Source organism: Amblyomma mixtum, chromosome 1, assembly GCF_055824585.1.
Source record: "Amblyomma mixtum isolate Tamu chromosome 1, ASM5582458v1, whole genome shotgun sequence".
Taxonomy (NCBI): domain Eukaryota; kingdom Metazoa; phylum Arthropoda; class Arachnida; order Ixodida; family Ixodidae; genus Amblyomma; species Amblyomma mixtum.
This window is the reverse complement of record NC_143012.1, coordinates 202,857,229-202,864,882: the sequence shown is the minus strand read 5'-3', so window position 1 is coordinate 202,864,882 and position 7,654 is coordinate 202,857,229. Positions and strand designations below refer to the sequence as shown.

Sequence of the window (7,654 nt, the reverse complement as noted above, 5' to 3'; positions counted from 1 at the left end):
CTCAGTTTTTTTCGAGGTAGAGGTAGGGAAAAGAGTATCGAGTCCGGCTTATGACGAATGCCTTTGCCAGTCTTCGGTGGTCATGTTCGCGCATGCCGAAGTGCCTATTGACTATGCGTTTCATCAGACGAATGATCTGGTGCGTGGTAGCCGTGAGTTGGGAAATATCCTCTGTATTAAGCCCGTTGTCATGCAGGATCACGCCTATAAGGCGAAGCTTGTGCACTTCTGGCACGGGCTGCCCGTCAGTAGTTAAGAGCGTAGAGGGTTACCCTTTTCAGGTAGGGTTAGGTGGAGTAACTGGTGTTCGGACTTTGCAGGGGAGCAAGTGAGGCCTATGGAGGCCGCGCATTTCTCCACCACGTTCGCTTCTGCCTGAAGAGTTTCTACCATGCTTCCGACATTGCCTGCAATAGCCCACAGAGTAATGTCGGCTGCGTAGAAAGAATGCGAGAGGCTCAGAATCTGTGAAAGATTGTGGGCCTTGAGGATGAGTGCGGTATTAAAGAGAAAGAGAGTACAGACCCTTGAGGCGTTCCTCGATTACCAAGAGGGAAAGTGGAAGATATTTCAGGGGACTGAGTCGGATATTTGCTGTGTGTTCCCGGAGAAAAGCGGCGACGTAGAAGTGCGTTCGAGTCACAACACCCAGATTGGACTCGGCGTCAAATATTGCAATGTGGTATAGGATGTCAAAAGCGTTTTCTAAGGTCTAAGGCAAGCAGCGATCTCGTTTGTAGGTGGTGCTGGAGATGGAGGATGTTTTCTGATATCGGAAGCGTTATGTCCTGTGTAGAGAGGTGCCTTGAGGTGCTCAAATAGAAGCGCTTATTACAGCTGCTGATGCATGCTTCTGGATTGAGGTATGAAGCCTCGCAACTGCAGCTCATAGGAAGGTACTGGTTGGTTGGTTTGGTTTATGGGTACTCTATGCTGAGAAAAATTACTGCCGCCATATATAATTGAAGCGCTCACCAAGGTCATAACGAATTGCACGTGGTAGTACTATAGATATGCGGCAGTTTGCCGCGGGTAGCGCGAACACTCCAAAAACTTTGTTGTGAACTGCTCTGGCGGCGGAGAAAACGTTCTGCTGTGCTTGCTGCGCCAGTGCTGTCAATATAGACACTGATCACGATGTTTTATTCGTGATTACTGCGGTGATTTGGGCGTGTTGGTACATAATTTTCAGAAAAGCAGTGCAAAAAAGACGTGGACAAAGACGAGACTACAAAAACAGGTGCTTAGGTGTTCAGCGCCCGTCCTTGTAGGCTCGTCTTTGTCCATCAGAAACTTTATGAAGCAGTTTGTGCGCCAATTTCTTGCTGCAATTAAGCTGGCTACAGACCCCAGGAATGCGACTAAAACCCGCTCCGCTATGATACCTAAGTAATGGTTTTCTTCAAGCATTCATATATACTATACAGACAGGAAAGTGATGAATATATCTGCGAAAGGTAGTAAAGACAATGTATGGATTCATAGACATTAGTTTGACGCGTTACCTTCAAAACGAAATTAAGTTTTTTAGCCTGAATAGGCTCAGGCCGCAATAGCACCTACCTGGGTTTAGGACGGCGTATTCCATGTAGGGTTCGTCATATGATTGGTTGTTGTTAGTGGAAGACAGGTCATGAATTTTATTTACAGAATCAGGTGCCAACCTCCATCCCAAGCGTGCATTTGGCGCTTCATTCTTCAGGCCACACATATCCGTGAAAAACTCGCATGCGCCTATTGAGAAAGGGCACCAGGTTGTCAATATGCGCTGGAGGTGAGAAGCTGCCCCACGTGAAATGAAGATGATTCGAGACTGAAATATGGCATTCTTTCAACCAGCGGTGCAAGCAAAAATTTTTGGTCTCTACAGTGAGTTATTGGAGCTAGAATTTTAAACTAGATCTAGATGCTCCAACTTGACTTTTGTTAAATTTATTTGTGTTAGTGCATACCTATTCAACTGCTGCAATTTGTTCATGCTAACAGATGGATGGTAAGGACGCCGCCTTCATAACGGTGCAGTGGCGGGCGCCGCCAGGCTGGCAGTTTTTTCGAATTCTGTTCTGCTTTGTACTGTTTCCCTGATTGAAATATATTTTATTGCAATTTCAAATCTACATTCCAGTATCTATAAAGCAGAACAAATTTTTAATCTCAAAGCCTATCCTACACTCTTAGTCTGGTTCCACCTAAGGATCCACTTAGTAGCTGGAACATTTTTGCAAAAATGTTCCACCTATATAGCTGGAACTATGCTCCAGATACTCCAAAATATGTGGAACAAATTTCCGAGGTTTTAGCCGGAACAGTGCTGCGCCTATATATCTGAAACAGCGTTCCAGGAATTTAGCAGGAACGCTGCATCATATAGATAGCTGGAACCCCGTTCCAGGTATCTTGTGAACCACATATTTCACTCTAGAGTTCCTTGCACGCAGTGCACTGTTTGTACAAACCATAGTAAAATAATTTTGTCTATATATGAACAAAATTATTCCACAATAGTATTGTATATGCAGTGCACTGCACACAAGGGACTATAGGGTGAAATATAAAGTTCACAAAACACCTGATATGAATGAAATCATCCTGTAGTAATTCTTAACAGATATACTATATGCATATTCCTGTACCCTTAAACCACACTTCTTGCATCAAATTCACAGTATACAATCATGATTTCTGTTGGTTGGACACCTAGTCCATCAGCCAAGCTATACAAATAGAGTCTGATGCACCCCTAAGTTTAAAGCTTGAGGTTGTGGGATGAGAGATATTAAAACTTCTTTCATCACTATGCAACCTAGAATCGCCTCCTGCACAGACAAATGGGCAATAATACAGATATGCTTGCACTTCAGCAGTGTTGTTCATGGTTAATGAACACAAGCATCCATTACATCAAAGCTTTATTTCACTGCCACAAAAAATACAATACTTAATTACTCGGAGGAAATTGAGGCTTTTATTTTCAAATATGACAGCTGTCTCTTAAGATGCTATATTTGATGTGTTAAGCTTTACCTAAACGCTTATCCGAAACCTTCAATCCTTTATTATCAAAACCATGAACTATACAGGAATGGCTGTGTCTAAATAAGTCTGAGGCCTTTAAGCAGACTCTTCAGTTTGAAGGATATCAGCCCTTTATCAAATTTTTCGTTTTGCAGCAGCAATGTCTGAACTAGTCCCAAAGTTTAGCCAAAAGCATGCGGATAAGAAAGGTACAAAATGAAGTAGACAGCTAGGCACAAAATAAGGGCACTCTCCATAGATGAGCCGGGAGCCAAGGCAATGGTGTTCTTCCTGGTGACGATCATTATCAGTCCGTCGTCAGTAATGATACATGGGCCTGGTACGGGCCTGTCAGTGTTGCATCTCCCCTTTAATGCAAAAACAGTCCAGGCTATACGCAACAATTCATTGACTGCCTTGATACGATGATTTGCATGATACATTATTTCAAATGTAAAACAATAAATGCTCATTTAAATTACTCAACGAGGATTCGAAAGACACTACTACATATGAATCAGCATGTAATATTAGCCTAGGCCCCTAAATAATTTATAATTGAACTTTTTCTGTCATGCTAATTCGGCTTCAACAGCTGAACGATAGCTGTAACATCAAAAAGTGCTTTTGTCACGTGAGGCATGGAAAAACGTCCATGTAGTCACTGCTTCTTTGTTTTGATTTACTGCACTGCTGAAGTCAGCCTTCTTCAAGAACCACAATGACAACAAATGAGGAAGCAGTGGTCATACTGGAGTTTTTTCACGTCTCACATGACCTGCAAGCACACACCGACGTCAGAGTCCTAATTCGGCTGTTGAAACCGAAACAGCACGAGAAATAAATGCAATTATAAATTATTTATTGGTCGTAGGAGAACACCGGGTGGTAATTCATGCATAATAATGCCTCACACATCACCACAAGCAAGAAAACACGAATCAAAATGTTAAGTGTCTATAGTTTCTTAAGCTCAATTTTAACTAAGCATGAAAAACATTAATCACTGCCTATAATGATTTCTATTCTGCATTCTTTTGAATGTATACCAGTAACACTCATTTGAATGGCTAGTTTTTATAGCAGTGGAAGAACTGAATGCTAGCCTCCATACATTCTTTGTCAAGAAAAATTCATCATTTATATTAAACAATAAATAAACATGCACCACAGGTTCTTGCACATTTTCAGCCAAGTATTACAGACATAACTATTATGCTGCCCAGGGACCCCAAATATTTTATGCATTTTCATTGTTGCTTATGTCTATCAGCAGTAATTACAAAAGGAAGCTGTCTTACCTGTGTGATCACACAGAATTCAGAATTTTTTGGTCGAAGATACCCATCCAGCTCCACAAAATCTGCCCTGTGAAGTGCCTGCTGGACATCTCTTATTATCTTTCCATATCTTGCATTGTTGCTTTAAAAAGAATTTCTGCTTCAAGTGTAAGCTGCAAAAAAAACACCAACTTAAGCACATATTTTACAGAAACTATTATTCGACCTTCGTAAGGAAACTGCCCATAATTTGCAAAGATATCAAAAATATTGACAATTTCATGAGTCTATTGGGACCTCACACAGCAAGACACCAAATGCAGATGCTAGGGCAAATTGCAAAATGCAGAATCTATGCTCTACCTTTCCTATTTTTAAATAAGTAAAGGTAAGGCCACTAAAATGATCCAGATACTGCCGATCATTACCTGTACAGATGACAGTTATGTAATGCACTGCATATATGCTGATTCATTTATGTGCTCCAGGGTAAGTTACATTGAAACCACATCCTTGTTTTCCAATGCAACTTGCAATAGCTCTTTACAGATGAAGGAATATGCAACTAGTGACATGCACTGAGAAAAGTGATCACTACCAGCAACAGAACAGTTTATATTTACTCATAGGGGATGTGCTGAAGTGCTTTGCAGGTTGCATTGTGCTATGAAGCTTGTTCAAAATTCTTGACAAGAACCAAAAGCAAAATAGCATACTCTTACCACGTCTGCATTCAATGAGTAGGCAGGCAGCTGTTGTGGAGTCTCAGCCTTATGAGCCGCAAATGTTACATGCAGAAGAGCCTTCATTCTTGTCCGGTTCAAGTGTCCAGCATCAAACGCAGCATCCTGTAGTGCCTAAATGTGAACAAAAACTTTTACAAAATTCATTCCAATGAGTATTGTTAGCAAAATCACACGGCAGCCGAAAAATGTGTGCACTGAAATCCCATGATTGTTTCAAGGACATTGCATATCATTGCAATGCCTTTTACGTCACTGCAAGGTCTTGTGATACCAGCGTAACATTTGAAGCTGTGCATTTTCATCATCAGGTATACTACTGAGGTAGAAACCATTTATTATAAGCAAAGAAAGGTTACTGTTACCTTCAATTCAAGCAGGGCATCATTTAGAGAAACAGCTGGCTGAGAAACATCAGCATTGTGAACAATAGATGCAGCAGCTACTTTCTTTGCATGCAGTTCTCTTGTTTTCTTTGCCGAGCTTACAGAGCTAATGAATTTGCACTGTGGGAAAACCATAATATGAAAAGGCTGAGAGCATCAATTTAGTGCTTACATTTCCTACAATAAAACATATTTAAAAAGATATCTTTATTTTCACAAAATAGACCTAACATAAGCTTACATTATATTTACAGGAGCTTTCAAAATTTTACTCTTTTTCAAAAATATAGTAATATAATATAATATAATGTACCTAATATAATATAATATAGTGATATTGCATGCAGTTACCCTTGCAATATCAAAAGTTTTTCAAATAACAAGCATTCAAATAACAAGCATATACTTTATCACATTTTACTCATCGCCCTGACAACTGGTTCAATATGCCATTGCACACAAAGAAATCACATTTACGTGGCGTCTACAAAACAGATCTACGATTCGCACCGTATTTGCTACAACAGGAATGAACACTAAACAAGATACCATACAACCAAACGTGCGCACGCTTACATTACCTGGACGTAAAGGCACAGGATCATTTCGCTCACCTTTTTGAAGCCGCTAACTTTTTAACGAGGGAAATATAAAGGGCGCTATTAGCTAGTATACATACTTCAGAATAAGAACGATGCCTCAGGGCTTGTCGATCGGCACCTTCTACGCTTGATATAGGCACAGATCGAGCTTAACGTAATTCGAAATCCAGAACTGAAATCCGCCCGGCACCGGCAACTTGCAATCCACAACCACAGGAAACTATAGCGTATGGTCCATTTCGTTGCGGAACCCGAATTCGCAAGGTCCATGACGAGCGCGCGTAAACCTGACCACACACGTAAAAAAGCGCCCGGAACGCAACGGCCGTGAACGGCGCCGGCCGTGGAATTAGCAACTCCTGCTACTTTAAACATAACCGCCGTACAACTGAACAGCATTCCTAATTGTACGGCGGTCATAGCTGACAAAGAATTTCTGGCAATATCTTTAGTAACCGAGAGGAGGATCCTGGCGGAACAGCGAGCCCTATCCGCAAAACTGACAACGCCATTGCCCGCGTGCGTAGCGAACATGTGCACATTTCAATCTTCCAACCGTTGGTTCCTGCTCTAACCCACAGGCGCGGCATAATGACTAACCTAGCAGGAGCACAAAACACACATGCGCCACTAATTAACCTTACAGTAAATAAGAAAAAACCACCTACCTTTAGCAATTTTCAGCGATCCAAAGGAGACGGCGTCCTCTCTTGGCGGAAGGTACTCAAATATCGCGTCGTAGTGCGGAATACAAAATGAACGCAAAAATTAACGGAGCTTGCCGCCAGTGGCGCGCGAGAGAGATACTGTATCAGCGCTGCGGGCGCCTCAGTTAAGAAGCGGTGGCGCTGTGGTCGTGTTAGTGGCTCCGAGAAAAAAATCTGTGCTCTCCTAAGGGAGGAACTTTTCTTTACTATGGTGTTATGTTTTTCGGGCTCCTGCATGTCCGGGGCCGTCGGCGCGGGTCATGGCGGGTTCCGTTGCACGCACACGAACGTTAGTTGCGTCATACTACCGAGCTCCGTACGGGCTGTGTGTGCGGGCGGTGTTGACGATTTTGTGATGGCGCGGAAGTGATTTCTGCCGTCTGGGCTCAGTAACATGCACTAACACTGCGTAGCACAGGGCTGTTTTAGCATTTTGCGGGCATCTAAATGCGCACGCCGCTACCATGGTTCAGTGGCGCGATCTTGGAAAGAGCGTCAGTGGCTCTTTAATATTTCTGCCGTTTCGAGCGTAATGGTCATGCATTGCAATCTTCCGGTCCCTGCTGCGCTTTAGGTGTGGGTATCGTGGTATACGTTTGAAATAAAAAGAAAACTACGGTCGCATTGACGGATGTGTAAAGCAACGCATTTGTACAATATTCAAGCTTTCTGCTGCAATGATATGGACCTCTTTCACTTTAGAGTCCAAACACGAAATGGATGTTTTAACATCCTACACTAAAATGTTACGAGAAGTTGCAAGACACCCTGCTTATTGCGTATAGGGGGCCTTTTATGTGCTGTGGCCGTGGGTGCATAAAAGGCGTTTATAAGCTAGAGCACAATGTGACGCTCAAAGACGGTAAAAGGTCATCATCTGTCCCGCTCCTTGTTGAATGATTTCGCGCGGCAGACGTCCTC

At 42.4% G+C, this 7,654-nt stretch overlaps 1 long non-coding RNA gene across 1 annotated transcript; it reads right to left on the bottom strand.

Annotated features, from left to right (window-relative positions):
• Positions 1 to 2,894: 2,894 nt before the first annotated feature.
• Positions 2,895 to 6,761, bottom strand: LOC149370575 (uncharacterized). The gene is made up of 4 exons (XR_016285866.1): positions 6,695 to 6,761; positions 5,018 to 5,152; positions 4,317 to 4,468; positions 2,895 to 3,383 (listed from the first exon to the last, which is right to left on the bottom strand). It is a non-coding gene; the product is annotated as an uncharacterized LOC149370575 (long non-coding RNA).
• Between the last annotated feature and the right edge of the window lie 893 nt (positions 6,762 to 7,654).